Here is a 21,398-nt window from a genome sequence, read left to right as displayed (position 1 = left end):
AAAATTTTTAAAAGTGTCCTTGCCGAGGATTCGAACTTGCGTCCTTTGCATTTGTAAGCCAGCACCTTAACCACTACACCAAGATCATGGCATGGTGATCGTTTAGTTGTCGGCGTATTTGTTGTATTTGTGTTTTATGTTCCCACTTCGACAATTTTTACTCTTTTTTTGTAAGTTTAACAGCTGTTTCTGGCTTTCTCTTTCGGTGTCGTCCTTTATTTACACAATGCACTATTCGTATTCACAGCTTGTGCCCCTCTGCAATGTCTTATTCAGATTAAGCTTTTCTTTTTGCCCCTCAGTAAACTTTTGATTGATTTAATTCTCATACTCTCCACGGATGGAGCGCAGGAATGCCAGACTCGAAAAATAGGTGTACATTTACTTTCCTGACAGATCATACATGACTGTATCAATCGTTATATTTCGTATTCGTACAGTTCCTGGTGATTAAGACATATTCTAACTTATCCCATTCGGATGAGCCTTTACATGTCCAAACAGAATAGTGTCAAGCTACAGGCGAATTAAGACATCTATACTCAACCCGGCATTACTCGAGCAGAGAGTTCTATCAAAATTTTCTTATATTTTCAGGTTAGGTTAGAGTTTTGTATTTCTTCTAGCAGAGCATGCACTAAATGCTAAACTCCACTACTACTTGCAGATTGACTTCAGTAAAGCTCAGTATAAATACAGTCTGGTCGTATGGGATAAAATCTACAGTGCATAAATCACTAACCAACTTGTGCTAGGTGGCCACTAAAAAACACAAATACTATCTAACCGAGTCAGGGTAGGGAAGCCGCAGGGGGACCGAGCGTTGCAAAGGAGTTCATCCGTAGGAAGCAGGCGCGTAAGCGAGGAATGTATACACATAAATGAGGATAGTGGAAGAGCATATTCATACATACAATACTTTCACTGTCACTCAAAATTCATTTCAATATGCCGTGCACTAACAGAAATTACTTATAATTCTCATTTCTTCACAAAAAATGTTTCACGTTGTATTTTACTTTTAAATTTTCTATTTGGTAAAACCGTCTGCTCGACTCAAATTGATTAATTTTTAGTGTTATGTGGGCTTATGTGATAATCTCACATTATTGTGATACAATTTTATGTTCTTATCTTCAGCTCCGGCTTCTTATCCTTTGTACAATCGTAGCTTTTACAATGACAATCAATACTCTTTTTTATCCTTCCTCCTTATCTTCAGAATATCAATGAGCGCCACACCCTCGTATTCAAAATAATTTGTGGAGTGACTTGGAGGTTATAAGTTTCTTTCTGGCAGAAAATTCATGATGCAACTACTTCATAGACTGACATTTACCACCTGAATCCCTATGGAGCAAACACGAAATCACTGACAGTAATTTTTGAATCAATTGACGTGACTAAACCATTACCAGATTTGTACAGAAATTAAATCAACCTTTGTTGAACGCTTGAAGATGCTATTTTTCTCACCATTTGTTGATAAGACAATACAAATAGAGAAAGACAAAAATGTTTAAACCACTTTTAAGATGAAAGACAAGACTATTCACATAAAACTCCGCGATCTTCGTGCAAACATATAAAAATCGTTTAAAGATCCTGCAATATTTTTGAACAACTCTTGTAGTTCAATTTATTTGTGTTCACAGTATCAAACTTACAGTGCATACTCTTTTTTAAGAGTACATACTTCTACAATTTCCCATCTGTGTTATTTATTACTCGAGTCTGCTGAAGTTCCTAGATTTCTGGTAAAATAGTTTGGTCTGAGAAAGGTAAAGTGTACGTTGCAATTGTCAGGTTTTGCGCATGCGTCATATAGCTAAGAAGAATTATCTGTAAGGAAGAGTCCTAACGTACGCAATTCACTCCAGTTACCACGTGTGCGTTATCAGTAATGTAACGACAGAAACCTTCAGATTCATTTTTTACAGATTCAGTTTAAGGCGGGCTACGCATTCATTAGAGACAGGACAGTCAGACAGTCAGACGAGAAGGAGAGATTGGACAAGATGTGGAGAGAGCGAGGCCTGAGTTCATTGGCCGTGTGACTGAATTACAATGTCTAGAGGGGTCTTTGTTTAGAACGTGCGCGAGTGAACATGCAGTACCAGGCTTTGTTGCATTGATAACAACACGTACCTCGGCTCGACTGTTCTGCCCTCTGATCAATGAGCAACCGACTTAAGTGAGAGGAAGACCATATAGCAAACAAGTGTAATATATTGCGACTGAAGATTACTCTTCCGCGAAATTGGTGCTCGTGTAGTTACAGAATATAGACATATGCGAATACGGAGTCTTCGTTAAAACTTACTTTAGTTATAGATTTTCAGATTATCTATCTGTCTCGCTAACTGTTATTCAAAATGATGATGTTATTATCTGAATGGAAGCTGATGGTTAGAACTTCTATAAGCTTAGCCTTATCTTGTTTCAAACTATTGAAGATATTCGCTTTATGTTGTTCTTCATTTTCTACCTTGAACAGACTACTAGCTCACACACGCACACATACACAATACTTACTTGAAGGATTGTTGTTCAGACTTAGTTAAGTTCGAAGTAACTCTGAGAATGAAGAACTCTTCGGACAGAACAGAACAACTTTTCGCACACGACTCGGAAAGAAAGAAAAAAAAAGTTCTGACATTACGCTGTTCATTTGTTTCAATCGGGTGAAGAATTTTTGGAGGGAAAGAGAAGTTTTCGTACATGAGGAGGAGGAGAAACCCAGAAAACAAAGAAGAAGAAGAAGAAGAAGAAGAAGAAGAAATGAGACGTGCTGGCTTTCACCGACTTCTCACCGAAGCGTCTTTTGCTCTGTAAATCTTGCATTATCTTCTCCCTTGAGAAGAAGAAAGCCAGAAAAAAGAATAAAAAACACGAAAGAAAAGTTAATGTATGAAAATTTTCCTCCTTTTCAACACACACACACAGATACACACACATATATATATAAACTCGACGTCCTTGGAGTAAATAAGGAAATGTATCCTTGAAACTTTTCATATACTTTCTTCTTTCTTGAAAATACCTCTTCTTGGAAGAAAAAAGAAAGAACAAGAAGAGATAAAGAAAACGAAATCAGGAAAACTGAATCCATTGGAAACCAACCGTATAGCAGTGATCACTTATTTAAAAGAAAACGACCGGGAAAGAAAAAGGAAGAATAATTGATAAATGGTAAGTTTGTTGTTTCTTTTCAGTTAGAAACTTTAGATTTTAACACACACACACACACATTTATTTCTGTAAGCAAAAATTAAATAGATATATACATCGTAATACAGGTAAATGAAACGTGATTACATAAAAATGTACAATAATAATAAGTAATAATAATAATAAATCCTAATAGTAATAGTAATAATAATAAAACACCTTTATAAAGGTACAAAATGTAAAATTCGATGGATTTTTAAATTATGTGTTTATATTTTACTCGATGTTTCGTCAAACAATTTTCAAATTTGATTTTAAATACTCTTTTTTTTCAGAAGGTGATCCTCCTTAAAATACTTTCTAAACTAGCTGAAATGCCCATCCTTTGGACGGGGAGACTAGCTTTAAAGTCCCTTTTTATGCAGTCACTGAGTGACGTGACTTAGTTGCGTCACTGCTTGTGAAAAGACAGGCAACCTACAACAGGTATCGAGGCTTCTTGTTCTTTTCTGTTTCCTTCCCTTTTATTGCCATGTTATCAATGGTGTTGCCACGACACACAGAAATACAAGGAATACGTAGAAACGCACATATAGCTATTCACGGTTCGAGATTTCACTGTCCATTCGGCGACTATCCGGTCCACATAGTTCGTAGAAGCATTTCCACCGTCTCAAGTTATTCCACTTTTATTTTTTGGATGGATCCCTAAAGGTTGGCTGCTCCTGATAGAGAATGTCGCAATCTTTAATTATGGAGGCTGCTCGATTCTTATTTTAACTAGCTACAATTTAATTATTATCATTTTTTTAAGAGAATTAGGCCAGATTGTTCCGACTTCCGGAACAATTTTTTTTTTTAGATATTTAGAACTGAATCCTTTTAATTGAGTGAGTTCCCTGGGTTCCGAAGATGCTGACATAAAGGAGGATATTTTAGGTTCCCCGGATAACAGTTGGCCTGAACCAGCTTGAATGAGGTTCGTGAGGATTCGCAGGACGAATCTCTTTCTGCCAAGAAATTTGCCTTAGAAAAAGATATGCATGAAAGAAATCCTGTAATTAGGACTATATATGAATATGAATATTATTTCCATACATTTTTTTAAGGTATTGCAGCTCCAAAGTCAACACAAACTTTGTAATTAGCTTCAATTTATATCCTTTTGTTAAACGCAGGTAATACTCTTCCACTTACCAATATTTTTGTTTATATATTTTTATTACTTAGAGTTTAACTTCATTTCAACACCTACGCTACTAGGCTACATGGGACGTAGATCTACAAACCACAGTGCCTGCCACCGGAAATCGAACCCGACTCCTGTAAGGGCAGCAAAGTTTTAAGCATTTAGCCACAGAGAATCCCATCATTATATGTTTGGTTTTGTCAGCAACATATTTTCGTCCTTTACTTCTTTCCTTAATGATTTAATAATAATAATAATAATAATAATAATAATAATAATAATAATAATAATAATAATAATAATAATAATAATAATAATAATAATAATAATAATACACAATTCTGGTAAAGACAATAAAGACGAGCACGCCAATTTTTTTTTTTCAAATTAGTATGGAAACCAAAAATGGTAGATGTATACCACGTTTGGTTTTAGTAAAGAGATTAGAGTCGAGATGGAATATTATTCTTGGGACAGAATTGATTACAGAAAACCGCTTCTCCCTATTACCGTCTTTACCTTATAGTAATCAACGTTTAAACAGGAAGCAGTTGATTTATGCCATTTCTGGTTTAAATAGAGGGTTAAGAGAGGAGTTAGTTTTTGGAATGCTAAATTAATTACAAAAACACTTTTCGCTATCTATTACGGTTTTTATTCTATGGCGATCAACACTGAAACCGGAAATGGTTCATTTCTGCCACTGCCGATTTGAATAAAGTGTTAAGAGAGAAGATGCGAACTATTCTTAGAAGGCTAAGTCGATTCCAAGGAAATCGAACTTGCTCTCTTATCAATTTTTCTCTATATAGATTAATATTAAAACCGAAAGTAGTACTGGATTTCTACTACTTCCGGTTTTAATACAGTATTAAAAATGGACATTTCAGTTATTCTTGGAATGCTTAATCGATTTGAGAAAACCCCTTCTTGCTATCTATTACGACTTTCGCTCTATAATGGCAACGTTAAAACCGGAAATGGTTGATTTTTACCACGTCCGATTGATTAATCGTCTCCATTAACGAACTCGGACAAGATACCATAATCGCTCCACATATCTATTGCAAAAACGGAATATAAAAATTTGGCATTTGTCCAAGAGTTATCGTAGGAGTAACGAACGGGTGTAATAAGAATACAATATTTAAGTCCCATTACGTGATTAATAATAATAATAATAATAATAATAATAATAATAATAATAATAATAATAATAATAATAATAATAATAATAATAATAATAATAATAATAGAAGTCAAATTAAAGTCTCCAAATAATAATTGATTTAGCAAGTCTATTGGCTTTAATCATTGGTCGTCGAAGCTAAATACGAGGGTCATTCGGAAAGTAGAGAACGTTTCTGTATAAACACTTTAATAACTGATATACAAAGGCGAAATTTGTGTTACATACTATGTGATACTTAAGTTACTTTTCGACATAGTCGCAGTGTAAATTTAAACACTTGTCATACCGTGGTACAAGTTTTTCTATGCCTTTGGAATACACAGTTGCCGCCAAACTGTTGAACCAATCACTAACAGCTTCCTTAAGTTCATCATCACTGCCGTAGTGGCTTAAACCCAAAAAGTCTTTCAACTGTTGGAATAGGTGGAAGTTACTGGGGGCTAAGTCTGGACTATAGGATGGATGCTCCCAAACTTCCCACTTAAACTGCTGAAGCAAGTCCCTCGTCAATGCTGCGGAGTGAGGACGGGCATTGTCGTGGAGGAGGATGACGCCGCTGGTCAGCAATCCGCGCCTTTTGTTTTGAATCGCGCGGCGAAGTCGACGTAACGTCTGGCAGTAGGCAGCTGCATTTATGGTCTCACCTCTCTGCATGTAGTCAACGAGCAAAACACCCTTACGATCCCAAAAGACCGTAGCCATAACCTTTCTGGTGCTCAAAATTTGTTTGGCTTTTTTCGGCTTTTTCGGAGAATTTGAATGGTGCCATTCCATGGATTGGCGCTTTGTTTCTGGAGTGATGTGCGAAATCCACGTCTCATCTCCAGTAACAATACGATTTAAAAGTTCATCGCCATCCTTATGGTAACGGTTGAGAAAAGTCAATGCGGCTCCCATTCGCTTGGTTTTGTGTTCCTCCGATAACGGTCGAGGCACCCACCTTGCACTAATTTTTTTGTAACCAAGTTCACCACTGACAATTTCGTACAACACAGTTCTTGAAATTTCAGGAAAGAATTCGTGCAGCCCATCAATAGAGAATCGCCTATCCTCTTGAATTTTCCGCTCAATTCTTCCTTTGAGTTCGTCAGTCACAACAGAAGGCCGGCCCGAGCGTTCTTCATCGTGCACATTCGTCCGTCCGTCATTAAACATCATGCACCACTTACGAACTGATGCTTCATTCATTACATTTCCATACACCTCAGTGATTTGTCTACAAATTTCTATCGGATGCACTTTTCTTCCATTCAAAAATCTTATCACACTATGAACCTCACACTTGGCGGGATCAGTAATTGTATCGCACATTTTACAGTCGCACAGCGAAGCAATAACGGACCGTAGCGGATCGCAGCTGATGCCAGACTGAGGCTAAAGCATGCCCAGGTCAATAACCCAGCGGCAGCGGTGGTGGGGGAACACGCGCACGCGCTAGCGCAAAACGTTCTTTACTTTCCGAATGACCCTCGTAGAATTTTAACGTTGTACTTGCAGTAGACAGTAGCAAAAAGGCGGCTAATTATGGTGCACTTCCCTCGCAGCCTTGCTCTGCATGTGCTCCTCAACACCTTGTCACAATTTAAATCTAGATAAATTTCAACAATCCGATTATTTTAGCCCTTTTAATGACATTCTTAGTGTTGGAATATTCAAACTATTACAGATGAAAATTCAAAACGAATTTCTTTCATTATTGCGCCAACGCATATTGTAAAGCTGAAACTCATCGTTCTCTGTAACTATTTCAAACAAGAAAATATCGTGAATTTGTAGTAATTAAATTCTTTCTTCACACCATTTGTAAAATGAAAATTCATTAAAATTTATACCAAAACGAAATAAAGGTAGACTCCTATGCATAAAATAAGTTTTTCATTATTATTTTCTATTGTGTTAAAAATTTCCCTCATCGTGGAGGGGTAGAAAACCCGCGACTAGGGCAGGTACGGAAAGATCAAGTGTGCATGTTTCGTCTGATCAGCACTTTTTTTTTTTTTTTTTTAGCATATACATACATTGGCATCAAGATATACTGGCAACATTGTGCGGTGACGGTCACTGCAGTGTCCCCGTACGAAGGCTACAATTTAAAGCAATGCTTTTCCTCGAGTGACGGACATCTCGAGTGAGAGTTTCTGGAGCCAGTTGCTCGGTCACGGCAACCGTTTTAGTGACGGCAACTGCAGTTACCTCGTACGAACGCAACAATTTAAAGAAATGCTTCTCAAGCAGTTGCGTCACCGAGTTGCGTCACTCAGTGACTGAATATGAAGGCTCAGTTATCCTTTAAACACCGAAGGATGCAACTTCTGCGTCAAGGCTTTAAAACTTAATAGGTCACCCCTTAATTAAGCTAGGAAGATACTTTTGGTATCAATGTGTTCCTGAAGGATGAGGCTTTCCGCCGATATGCATTGTATATGGGGTATATCACGGCAGATAGAAGTAGGCTACTCTTTTTTTTTATTTCTTCAGGTTTTATTGGGGGTACAGTCATAAAATTCGGTGAAGCAATAAAGTAGTCCCCTATATGCTAATACCCTGTAAAGGCATTTGTTGCTTATATAGAGAGAGTGGGGGAAGGGCAAAGTTAGCTAATTTTTTTAATCACTTGTCAGTAGGCCTATTATTTGAAGAAAATTGCTTTTATTTTCCGGGCGGTTCCATATAAGAGATGAAGCTGATACAAAGTAAGCTCAACAAAGTGTGATATCAGCTTAGCCATACAATATATATATATACGCACAGAAAATTAAGAAATATAAAGATTTTTCAAAATATAAAAAAATGCCAACATATTATGAAACATGATAATTTAAAACGCGCAATTTTGATTCAATTTCATCATGCAATATTAACGTTATATTCTTGTTCCCATCGCCCGAGGAGGCTTGGCTTATTATATGAAATTTCATATTTTGCCTCTCTCTCGTCACAATTTGCAGTAAAAAATATTCTTTTTAGGGAAGAAAAGGTTTGTAAAATGTAATATTGTAACTCTCCGAGATAATTTATGATAATCTCTCTCTTCTAAACCGATGTAGCAAAGTACATATATTTGTTACACATAACCAAATCACATAACTATTCAAAATTCAAAGTAGCTAAAACAAACGGAACAATGTTTGTAATTCTCCGAAATCACATAATATTACACTCTAGACGAATTTCATTACGATTCTACTACCACCACTGTTTGCCATCGTTTAAACGCAATTATGTAAATATTCACTCTTGTTGCCCTGCTTGTGAATTTGTTAGTTTGCTCAGAGAACAGTTTTCAAACCTTGCGCAAGATTATGCTGATTTTGCTGGTTATCACCAATGTTAGATCTAAATAGCTCGGAGGATAAATCTCGTTTATACAGCTAGCATTTTATATGCAATTAATATTGCCTTTCCTTGTATTATTATAAGAACCCTGCCCCTTTTAATAATTTAAGATTACATCATATTCAACTTACTCTTTATTTTCTTTAAATGTAGTTTATGATAGACTTCGTTTACTAATATGGTTTAACACAACAATTTAGCATGGTAAAAATATACCTTAGAACTCGACTTAAGGATTAATAAGTACTGTTGAAATCCAAGGATCTTATTGTAAACTTATTTAACGGAAGTTTTAAGTGTGATATTTTAGTGTTTCCCCACTCACTGCTACTTTGTTGTTCACGAAATTAACATAGTTCCACTAGCGATACTCAAAAGTAGAATCTAATAGCAAGCGCACTTGCCTTTGGTGCAAGATGTTTGGGTTTGATTGTTTATTTGTTTGTTTGTTTGTTTGTTGAAGTTTAGCATCCCTTTTCACCACCGAAGCTAGGTGAGCCTACAGTTTAAGGTGGAATCCGAACCAACTATGATTTAAACCAGGAGCTATGTGTACAGAATACGAACACTAGCCACTAGACCAGTGAATAAAGGAAAAGTCAAAAAGTCCAGGAAGAACAACGAATGCTTTACAGAAGTTAGAATCCTATTTTAAATTGTATGTCTCACTCTACAGAGTGATCACAATGTCCTGTTACCCCCTATAGCGTGTTCACATATTCATAGATGGACGCATTGTATTAATGTGGGATCATGGCAGAGGACAACATTGAGGTAGTGTGACTATTCCTTACTATAAAGGTAACCAAGAAAATTCTGTCATTTTTTCACCCACCACCTTCGAACATCGATATGTCACTTAAGACGTAACTGGAAGTTCACAATAGTCCCCCTCAACATCGACGACCTTCTGCCAACGTCCTGGAAGGCCATGGATTGCAGCGCGGTAGAACTTGGTGGACCGTGAAGCGAAGAAGGTATCAAGTGCATTTTGCACTTCTATTAGGGTTTTGAACTGGCGTCCTCTAAGGTTATTCTGTCCTGGCGTCTGTCCAAGGAATGGAACAGATGATAATCGGACGGTACAATATCCGAGGAGTATGGCGGATGCAATAGTGTTTCCCATCCAAGACCTAGAATGGTGTCCCGGGTCATCCCAGCCACGCGAGGCTTAGCGTTGTCCTGTAACAGGATACCCCCTTCCGATTCAGAACCTGGCTCCAGAGTTTTGAGTACTTCTTGAACACGGCTCAACTCTTGACAGTACACAGTTGCATTGCTGCTCTGACTAGCTGGTAGCAGTTCCCGATGCACGATGCAGCGAGCAACCCACGAAACACACAGGAGGACCTTATTCTGGAACAGCGCTGGTTCAAACTGATTTGAAACCGGTTCATGCGGATCTAACCAATGATGACGGCGCCATTGAGCATCGTAAAGAACCCATATCTAATAGCATGGGAACACCCTGTTCAGAAATAGCTCCTTCTCAGACGAGACAGCAAAGAAACACAGTGTCTTCTCGCATTGCCTTCTGGCCCGGAGTCAAATCATGTGAGACACATCGATCCAACTTGTAGTTCTTCCCAGGTTGATGGAGGTGCTGACGAATGATTTCTCCATTCACACTGAATTGTAGTCCCAATTCCTCACATGTCTGGCTACTGTTCGGCTCAATTGCTGCCTGAAAATCTTAATTTTGTACATGTGTTGGTCTTCCGGCGTGACGAAGTGACCGGAATTTGGAGTGAAGCGACCGACTTCTATTGATTATTCATAGAATTTTTTAGTGCATCAATTGTTTTAGTGAACGAACACCGCATACAAATAGTTGAATTTTGCATATCAGCGAAAATCATAATGGTTTTGAAAAAAATGTGGTTGCAGAACGAAACAAAAAGGGCTTAGCTCTATTTATAATGCTGAAAATTCTATTTTCAATTGTATACAATGAGAATTCGCGCGCCAAATGCTTTTCCAATGTTAAGTCTATGGGAATCTCGTTTTTCGGTGAATATTCCTCAATTATGTATCCGATTGAGAGATGCGACCCCTTACAGCGCGCGATCTCATATCACCATGTCAAATTTCGTTACGAAAGGTTCAGGAATGTCAGTGAAGTATCCGGACAAACGAACACCTAAATCGAGGAACGAAAGCGCTTCGCTCCAATAAAAATCAAACCAGCTATCTCAGTTTAGGTTGTCTGTTTGGTAACGTGTGCCTTTTCAACTTACTCATTCAATTTCAGAGCTTCTCTTTCCAACATGCGGTATCCATCACTTATAGATAAAAGAAACTGATTTAGTGATCCATTTTATAATCTAGACTTGAGGAGACTTATATCGAAAGAAAGTTTCATGTTGTGGGCTAAAGCTGAACATCTGCTAATACAGACCGGCGCGGCTACTAATACAGACAGAATTATCTAAACAAATAATTCATTTCCAGTTATATTAACGTTAATGTAATGTGGTTAAGCCTGACGTAATTCGTTACATTGTTTTACCTAACATATCTAGATAATATGGAATCAATAAATTGTTTAATTAAAGACTTCATTGTGTATTTTGTGAGTTTGGGACTAATGGAAAAAGTGAATTGTTTAATTAGTGAAATTAATATAATGAGCTGAATAATTACAAATTGTGTGTGTGTGTGTGTTTTATGTAACTAAACAAATTGATTTTAAATACTGATATTAAAATTATTAAAGAATACTATACCATTTAAAGTAAATACAGATAGTGATCAAAATACTACAAATACCTATATATTGCAACACGTATTCTAATTATGTGAGTTAGTAACTACATCCTTTGCGATTTTCTTGTATTAATGTTGGGTTTTATACATAATAGACAGTAGTACACTAGGCGTTGTAGCACGGATTCATGTTTGCAATAGATCAAACATTGGTAGTGCGAAATATGGTCCAAATGACCTCTCTGGTCTTCAAATAGGGCAAATTCTACGTATGGTGTGTGTTTTGTTGTAACAACTTTATCCAAAACTGCCAGTGTATTAGATATATCGAAAACACAATTGTTCATGATGATGACTACAGAATTCGCGCCAAGACATCATCATAGAAGAGCAATAGAGGACGGAAATCAATCCTGGATCAGAGATATCGTCGAAAACTGAACGGGATTGTCACATGAACTGTATAGCTAATACAGTACAATTAGCCACTGCAAAACTCAATCATCTGGAACTCACTGCAGGACTCAAACATTTAGAACTCCCTGAAGGTCTCAAGCATCTAGAACCTACTACAAGACTCAAGGATCTGGAACTCACTTAAGAATTCAAAAATCTGGAACTCATTGCAGTATTCATGCATCTGGAACCCACTGCGGAACTCACAGTAGGAAACAAGGGTCTGGAACTCACAGCAGATCTCAAGCATGGAACTCACAGCAAGAATCAAGCTATTTACTGCAGTATATGTAAGGATCTGTTTGTACAATCACTGCCGAACGAGGGCAACTTAATTCCAATATCCTCTGTCGGGTTATAATTTCGAAACATCTGATCATGGCCATCAACGCATAAAGTCAAAAAATATCGAAGAGAACCTAAACTAAGAAAACGAATACGGTTCGAAGAGACTAATATGGTTTTATAAATAATTTTCCCCTTGTTTTAACAAAAGGTTGGATTTATGTGTGTCGAACGTTCCAAGAGGAGTTAGTTCTGTACTTTGTATTTCTGATCGTTAAACCTGGCTTCGACTGATCGTTAAACATGGCTTCGACTCTCTTCTGGTACGGATCGAAAGTTCATGGTATTTTGTTGCTTATATAATTACTCTGAAAGAACTACTTACTAATCGTGATTATGTGGACAATTTAGGTCATTGGATGTAAAGGAATGTAATGGAGCATACACTAGAGTATGCCGCGTATACCCACGCAATATTTTCATAGTCCAGTGTATATTCACCCAAAGTTTACAAAAGAACAAGCGCATACGGGAGTGGGTACAGGCTATATTTAAAAAAAAAAAAAACGGTCGAACGTACCTACCAAAACTTCTACCGTGAAATAACTCCTTGCAGATTGGGTTGACACACATAGATTACTTTACCGAACCACCCATTGAAATAATAGTTCTTACTCCGAAGTGTAGGCACAATGGCTCAGTAATAGAGCGCACACTTTTGATGTAAATGGTCCCTGGTTCCATCTCAGGCCATGAAACTTTATGGTAAACAACATCGTGTAATTTTCTCGGTTTTCCCGCGTTCTCTCATACTCTCATTCCTCGAATTATTTCATAATAGTAAGCTTTTATTAATCATCTATCTCAATTAGCCTAAAGACGTAACTATGGAACAATAAAAATTTAGTTTCACTTCTGTTCTTTTTACGAAAATGTTCTTTGCACTGAGACAAAGTTTTGAATTCGAACAGTGTTCTTCTAACTTAAACAACGTATTATGATTTTTACTCGTTGAGATATTGTACTTATTGTTGTTTTTATATTTCATCTCATACAACTTTTGGCAATGTACTCCAGGAATTCTCCAGTCTCATTGGAGATCACCCTTGCGCTGCCCCTACATCACATCCAATTGTACATAGTCTATGACTAAAATAATGAACAACTACTTTTATCCAACATTGATACGACATTTTGATCATTAATTATGGTATTTTTGCATTTGTTTGACAAATTTTTGGGTAGTCATTGCGCCAAAAGGAAGTCTTCCTACACCTAGGTTGGTCTATACTTGTCTTTCTCTTGATGACAGGAATCACCTCAAAAACGTTTTCGGTGTTGTTTAGCAACACCCTGTGTAAACATGCAAATCCTGTTCGATTACAGTACTGAGATCTATTATTGTGTATTTAAGTCTAAATAGTTCGTATGTCTAATCATATAATTGTTTGAATTATTTATTATATATACCTTGGTTATTTATATCATTAACTATTGCGACATTTTAATTCACTGACCTAACGTTAGGGGAAGAATTAAAATAAACATTTGCTGAGTAAATGAATGGCACCTATCTACTAGGTTCAAATATGGAACCGCACACAAGGCCTCTAAAAGTTAATATCCTGTATACATGCCACATGGACACGATATCAAAATATTTTTCTTCGAAACACTACCATTTATATTTTAAGTAAATGCTTCCAGAACTACATGTCTAGTGCCAACGAAAATGAAAAATTCTATTCACTGCTTTCAGAAATATAAACTTAGGCTTCCATATTACTGCAAACTTGATTTACATATATATACTTGATATCTGTTTCATCTTCGAAAAGTGAAATACAAGCTTACCATTCACTGGAAGCAATTGTAAAGCTAATACAATAAACAAGGCGTGATCACAAAATACGATGAATGATTTTTTTTAACAGCAGATGCTGACACTACAACAATTTGGTGTAATTTGGGCGATAGTCTGATCCGTTGAGATAGGCAGCGTCACGTTGGAAAACATTCTGACCTGTCAGTCAGCGTCAAGAGCCGATAGAGTGAGGTTGTGTTTACCGTGTCTGTCGCGCAATCAACGACGCGTGAACATTAAAATATGTTTCAAGTTGCAAAAAGAGTGCCAAAGAAACTCATGAAATGTTGAAATTGGTGTATGGTGATAATGCTGTAACTCCGAAGACTGTTTACAAGTTCAATGAGGATTTAAAAGCGAAAATGAATTCGGTAGAAGACGAGGAACGGTCGGGAAGTCAATTAACCTTAAAAAAAAAAAAAAAAAAAAAAAAAAAAAACAGAAGAAAACGTGCAAACAATGTCATAAAACTATTCGAGTGTTCGTTCAAAGGTGAATAACTATTCAAGAGGTCTAAAAAGGACTAAACATCTCATACGGTTCCGTATAAAAGCATTTTAACCACCGATTTGAAAATCAGAAGGGTGATTGTAAAATTCGTTTCCCGACTTTTGACTCACGAACAGGGGTTTTTGGCCGAAAAAAATCATGTCTGCCCACATCCTCCGTACTCTCCAGGTATGACATGACATGACTTCTGGCTCTTCCGAAAAATTGAAACCGTGCTTAAATGAAAACGTCTGGACATTATTCCTGTATTGAGGGGGCCACGACAGAGCAGCTGCACGCCCTTCGAAAAGAAGCCTTCTAGAAATGCTTCCAGTCATGGATTCAACGTTGGGATAAGTGCATTGCTTGCCAAGGACAATATTTTGAAGGAGATTAAATCAAATTCCTTGTAAGATTATTACTTTGTTTCTTATAAAATTATTCGCTGTATTTTTTTATCACACCTCTTAAATTGGTAATGTTCAAGTTAGTAATAATTGGGGAGAACGTTTTAAATCAATTTTAATTACAGTAGACTTCCTGTTAATCGATCATCACGTGACAGGGCTCTAGTCGGATAGCGAAAAAGTCAGTTAAAACGAAAATCACCATTTCATAGCCCTAAATTGTATAGTATCTCCATAATGGTTTTTAAAAAAAGACTTACAGCATTATAATTTAATAATTTTAATTTACCAAGTCAGAAGTTTAGTTCACAAACTTGTTAAACGAAATACTGTATATTGAATACAGCACACTAGACTATTACACAAACCACACACTTATTTACTTTGAAAAATAAAATAAAATCTTTCAACTTAACGCCTCACGATTATACCCTTTAGGTTAAGGGGGACGATGATTAAAGCAAGTATATAATGATGGAAGATGTGGTGGAATGAGATGGTGTGAGGAAACAGGAGTACTCCGAGAAAACTCACGGACACGATGTTGTCCACCAGAAACTTATGTATAAAAAAACATTTTACATTATTTTATGATATACGGACAAAAGCTCGCTGCCAAAATCTAGCTATTCAAAATTTCTCATCGCCGAAACCTTGCTACCCAAGAATTTGCGGGTCAAAATTACGTATGATCAGAACCTCGCTAGGCCAAAATTCATGGGTTGAAATCTCGTATAGACAAAACTTCATCACAACAATATATCTTTATAAGAGTAGGTCAAATTACTACTACTACTACTATTAATAATAATAATAATAATAATAATAATAATAATAATAATAATAATAATAATAATAATAATAATAATAATAATAATAGGAAGAAGAAGAAGAGGATAATTCAGATCGACAATGTCTGTGTAATCAATACTTGAAAACAGCTGAACTATTAATATTTCAAGTTAATTTTCTGTTTACTACAGTATTCGGATTTATACATTATCCGGCCAGAAAAACCTGTCCAAATTATGAAGACTTCAGTTTATTTTTTTAAAAGAAAAAATAGTATTTTAAATCTGCGTATAAAACTTGTTTTCTAAGTGACGTAAATTACTAGCAAATTACACGTAATTTTGGTAGAAACTGTAACGAGTAAATTGCCTTGCCAACTCAACATGTTAATCTTATGTTGAAATGAACATAAATTATATCAGATTAAAATTCATAACCAGTTTAAAATTCATATGTAGTATCATTCTATTTTAATTTCGATCCCTCAAAACACTTCTGTATAAGGATAATAGACTCAAAAGCATAGCTGGGGAGCACAGCGTAGCAGATAATGAAAATGACTTATTTCTTGGAAGATAGACGGTTACATAGACGGACCCTTAAAGAAAGATCGGTTTAAAAGAATGTCCACTTCATTTTTAAAGTAATGTTTATATTAATTGTATTTGAAAGTGAATGTATTCATATAATAATTATGTACTTTGTGTTATGAATGCCAGTTATCAAACACAAATAATCAAATCAATAATTTTTCGGAGAAATTTCAATTTTAAATTTAATTCGTGTATCAATAATACTATCAATATCTATTTGAAGTACGATAGTACAATAATGATACTAATTAAAATTTTGTCTGACATCAAATATAAAGTAAATTTTCTGTATCGAGATTATGTGCAGAACATGGATTACAGCGTAACGTGGAATATGATATACATACATGAACTTCGTCCGGGAATCGAGCCCGATTCTCTTGCACATATGGAACCACAAAGCTACGAGAGGAATTCTATAGTAATGTATATTAAAAAAATATTTTAATATCTTAAGAAGGGATGTAATAATATATTTTACAGATTTGACGAGATGAATATACATAGTCAATCACTAGTAAAACCACATTTCTAGTCAATCTATCGAGTTGTTTAACAATATCATGATTGACTGAATAGAGCAAATCATATCCTAAAACTTGTGTTCATCAGGTAACCACATGTTAAAATACAGTACGTTTTATGACCTAGAACGTGAATATTTCAAATAAAAGAACTACGTGACAATCATTTCGATGGATTATCTCTCATTTGTTGGAAGTGTATGTTCTATATTACTAATCTTGATTTAACTTGCAATTCTGTATCTGTATTTATTTTTTTCATGATAATTCGTTAAACTTTGTACTTATAATTTGATTATGTTAAAATTAAAATTTTGAAAGCAATTAAATAAACGGAGGTATTTGTTTGTTTGTGTTAAATAAAGAATCAGAAAATACTTGTTCAACTAAATGATGTGATATTTCCAATCTAATAACAAAAATTAGTTATGTAATATGTATTAGACAGTAATAACTATCGTTAACTGACTAGTGAAGAAGAAGACAGAAATTTACATTTACATATCTATACAGGGTACATAAGAAAGTATATTATTGTATCTTTTTTGCCTTACCTGTATTGAAACCTCAAACCACCACGCTTGGTACTATTTTCACATCGAAACTTTAATACCTGCAAAGCAAAAGAAATTACTATTAGTCAAAGCTCCTTTAAAAGTGGAAGACAAAAAAATATGAGTTGAATCTTATATATATATATATATATATATATATATATATATATATATATATATATATATATATATATAAGGTGATTTTTAAAACTCGTGGATTTTATTTGGGTTTAGAATTTCTAACTGAAGTTCGGTTTTCATGCTGTTTGTGGTAAATAACCAAGGAAGAATGGGAGATTTATGGAACTATGTTTACATATTTAAATTTATCCGGGGTAATAGCGGCCACGCGTTAAGAAAAAACATAAATATTCGCCAGTATACCTTACAATTGGAATGAGTTGCGGTGTGTTGTGGAGACTTGAGCGTACTTCATTAGATGACAATCTCGCCAAGGTCAATAAAAGCAGGAAACTGGGCCGTTGTATTGGGAATTGTGCTGTACAGTTCTGCGCTACTGTGAGAGTACGACCAGAACACAGTGAGAATATTTTACTCTTTGGAGAGCATCATGAGTTTATCGTTAGGTGAACGGAATCTGTTGTTGTTAAGGCACAGGCATTTAGAAACAAATTTTCCTCGCGTTCTGCCCCAAACAATTGGAACAGTATCGCTTCTGAGTGAGACAAGGAAGCATCATACCCCGCAGGCAGGTATTATGAAAGATGTCAGTAATCGATTCCTTAGGTCGCCCAAGAAATCTCTCCGTCGTTAGTCTCAAGAAACCGACTAACTATTCAAGTCGGATGATTTATGAGTGTTACCACTAACGCATAATTTGTATTCTCACTAATACTTAATGTGTGCTCTGCAATTTTGCTTCAAAATCCAAAACTTGATTCCAATTGTAAGGTACACTGGCGAATATTTGCTGTTTTCCTTGAGGCATAGCCGGTAGTACCCCGGCTGAATTTAAAGCAGTAAACATAGTCTCATAAATCTGCCATCCTTCCAAGATCAATTGCAGTAAACCGCATGATAATTGGACTTCAGTTAGAAATTCCAGACAAAAATGATATCCATGAGTTTTAAAAGTCACCCTGTACATACATACATACATACATACATACACACACACACACACACACACACACGCACACACAAACACACACACACACACACACATATATATATATATATATATATATATATATATATATATATATATATATAGAGAGAGAGAGAGAGAGAGAGAGAGAGAGAGAGAGAGGATGGGCCAATACGCAATTTTTTAAACAAATACATAAAATTATGGAATATTGTAAATTCAAATATCAACAAGCGGAAATTATTTAAAATAATTTACACTACAATCAGATTAATAGTGTTGCCAATCAAACATAAAGTTCTACTGTTTTTAAATGGTACTGTGTCGAATTAATCCATATGTCATCTACACGTTAAACATACACTTACAATATCAATCAATGTTATAAACTAAGGACGCTGTGATATGACGTACATCGAAAAGTAATAACGCGATTAAGGTGGATAGGGCAATGCAAATCCAAAGTACTTTAGTGTCAAAACGTATCTCGAATAAATACGAACAAAGTTACGAGAGATTGGAAATCTTAACACTATTTCAAAAAGTTTTATTTCAAAAAATGTTCAGACAAGTACCATATCTAATCACATGGTTTTAACAGACGTAGAAATCATAATGCCGTTTACAGCAGCTTGATATCTCAAAGTACTCCGAAGATGTGGAAAATATGGGTAAAGATTGATATACTGCCTAAAATGACGCATTTGTAGGAAATGTAAAAATTGATTGTTGCTTTCCGTTTCTTCTATAGCACTACAGCTGTAATTTTTTTAATAGTTGTAATTTTAAAAAAAATATCGCTGTTACATAGCAGTGTCGCAATTTTACAAATGATTTATTTTTTAATACATTGTAATTATCTCTTACTTCGATATATTTAACTCACTTGCTGACACACTTGTTCTATATTACTAAAAAATGTTCAATGAAGAAGATTAACTACTTGAAAGTCAGTAGCTTTCCTGAACTCATTTTTGCTTCGTCTTTCAGTGGGACAAACTGGTGAAGATTAGCAAAACATGCTCCAATATGAAATAACGTTCTCATTTTGTAGAAAAATTTGGAGACCAAAGGACCTACTTTAATCCAAAAAAATTGATATATCTTCGTCATAGAGATAAATAAATCCGATTTGAGCTTCGTATCCAATACGATCGTAAATTAAATAACATTTATTAATTTTAATGTTTGAAATATAACGGGACGTATAGTGTTTAGATTTTCGAACAATTACAATATATTGTAATGTCCTTTCGTTTAATCTATTAACATATACCCATAGGTACGAGCAGTGAGCCTCCTTCTAGATGCTAAGATAAACACACGGCTTCCAGCCGTAATAAACAACGGCGTAACTTTCTTTCTATACAAATGTTTTAAGCGTAGAGGATACTTTAAAATTGAAATAGATATATTTTATTTAGAACATAAATCATTTGACTTTAAAACTCACGAAATGCTAATTCTGTGTGTGCAAGAGATGAAAAAGAAATAGGTTAAATCATAAAAGAAACGCAAAATACATGCAAATATAAAAGCTATAATCGTGGTGTGTCGATTGTACCCAAGCAAGCTGTTTTATTTGTTGAATTGTCTCGGTTTTTCTGTTTCTACCAACCTGCACCGATGTTCATTCTTTATATTATTTGAGTGGATAATTTTCAAACAGTTTGCACTATCTATATACATTTTTTCATAATGATACAGTTGTTACTATATTGTACACAGTATTATTTTACTTTGGTTTAAATTGTTTTGTCAATAAAATTCAAACAATACTATGCTTTTGAGTCTATTATCCTTATACAGGGTTATTCAAAAAGAAAGAACAGATTTCAAGCATTTAAATCTTCCAAACTACAAAAGATAGAAACATGATTCAAACGTTACTTGATTAAGAAAAGTTTACAATTTAAACAGTCCGGATAGAAGTTGCATGGCCGCATTGGCGCTGTTGTTTGTTGTTGTTTGTCTGTAGTGAAATGGCGGCGTCACCACAGGAGAAGTCTTTTTGTGTGCAACAATTGGCAAAACTTGAGTCCATTGTTGCAATCAGCGAGCATTTCGCCGTCGATTTAATAAACAACCGCCGCATCATTAGCAAATTTACGAGTGGCATTGAAAATTCGTAGAAGATGGTTGCATCTGCAAAGGGAAAAGCACGGGACGTCCACGCACATCGAACGAGAATGTCGAGCGTATTCGTACACTTTACGAAAAGAGCCCAAAGAAATCCACATCACGAACAAGCAAAGAACTTAACATTCCTCAACCAACGGTATGGCGAGTTCTAAAACATCGTCTGCACATGAAGCCATATAAACTGCAGTTATTGCAAGCATTGCATCCTGACGACCACACTGCCGTATCGTGACAAAACGCTGTAACTTTGGCGGAGAAGTTTTGCGAAAATGAGCCGTAAAGTTTTCTTTCGAAAATGTGATCTGTATCGTGTAGAACCAGTGTAACTATGCAATAATGGTCAACCAATCAATTTTCACCAAATTTAATCACACAACATGCATTTACGTAACATTACATGTAACCACGTGTTTCCAAAGTCAAGATACACTGGTTCTACACGATACAGATCACATGTTCGAATGAAAACTTTACGGCTCATTTTCGCAAAACTTCTCCGCCAAAGTTACAGCGTTTTGTCACGACACGGCAGCACAACAAGAGGTACGAATTTTGCGTTAGCATGTTAGATGATATGGAAGAAGACAATT

General features: G+C 35.6%; 1 protein-coding gene across 2 annotated transcripts in view; it reads right to left on the bottom strand.

Annotated features, from left to right (window-relative positions):
* The window catches only part of LOC145681483 (uncharacterized), an 814,377-nt gene that overhangs the window by 358,188 nt on the left and 434,791 nt on the right, over positions 1–21,398 (bottom strand). For both annotated transcript variants that reach the window (XM_081753131.1, XM_081753132.1), the window contains exon 2: positions 17,559–17,617. The gene's annotated coding sequence lies outside the window, so the exon portion shown is untranslated. The remainder of the gene's footprint in view (positions 1–17,558; positions 17,618–21,398) is intronic.

This window comes from Thermobia domestica, chromosome 3 (assembly GCF_964235325.1).
Source record: "Thermobia domestica chromosome 3, izTheDome1.hap1.1, whole genome shotgun sequence".
In the NCBI taxonomy this organism is placed as follows: domain Eukaryota; kingdom Metazoa; phylum Arthropoda; class Insecta; order Zygentoma; family Lepismatidae; genus Thermobia; species Thermobia domestica.
This window is presented reverse-complemented; position numbering and strand designations above follow the sequence as displayed.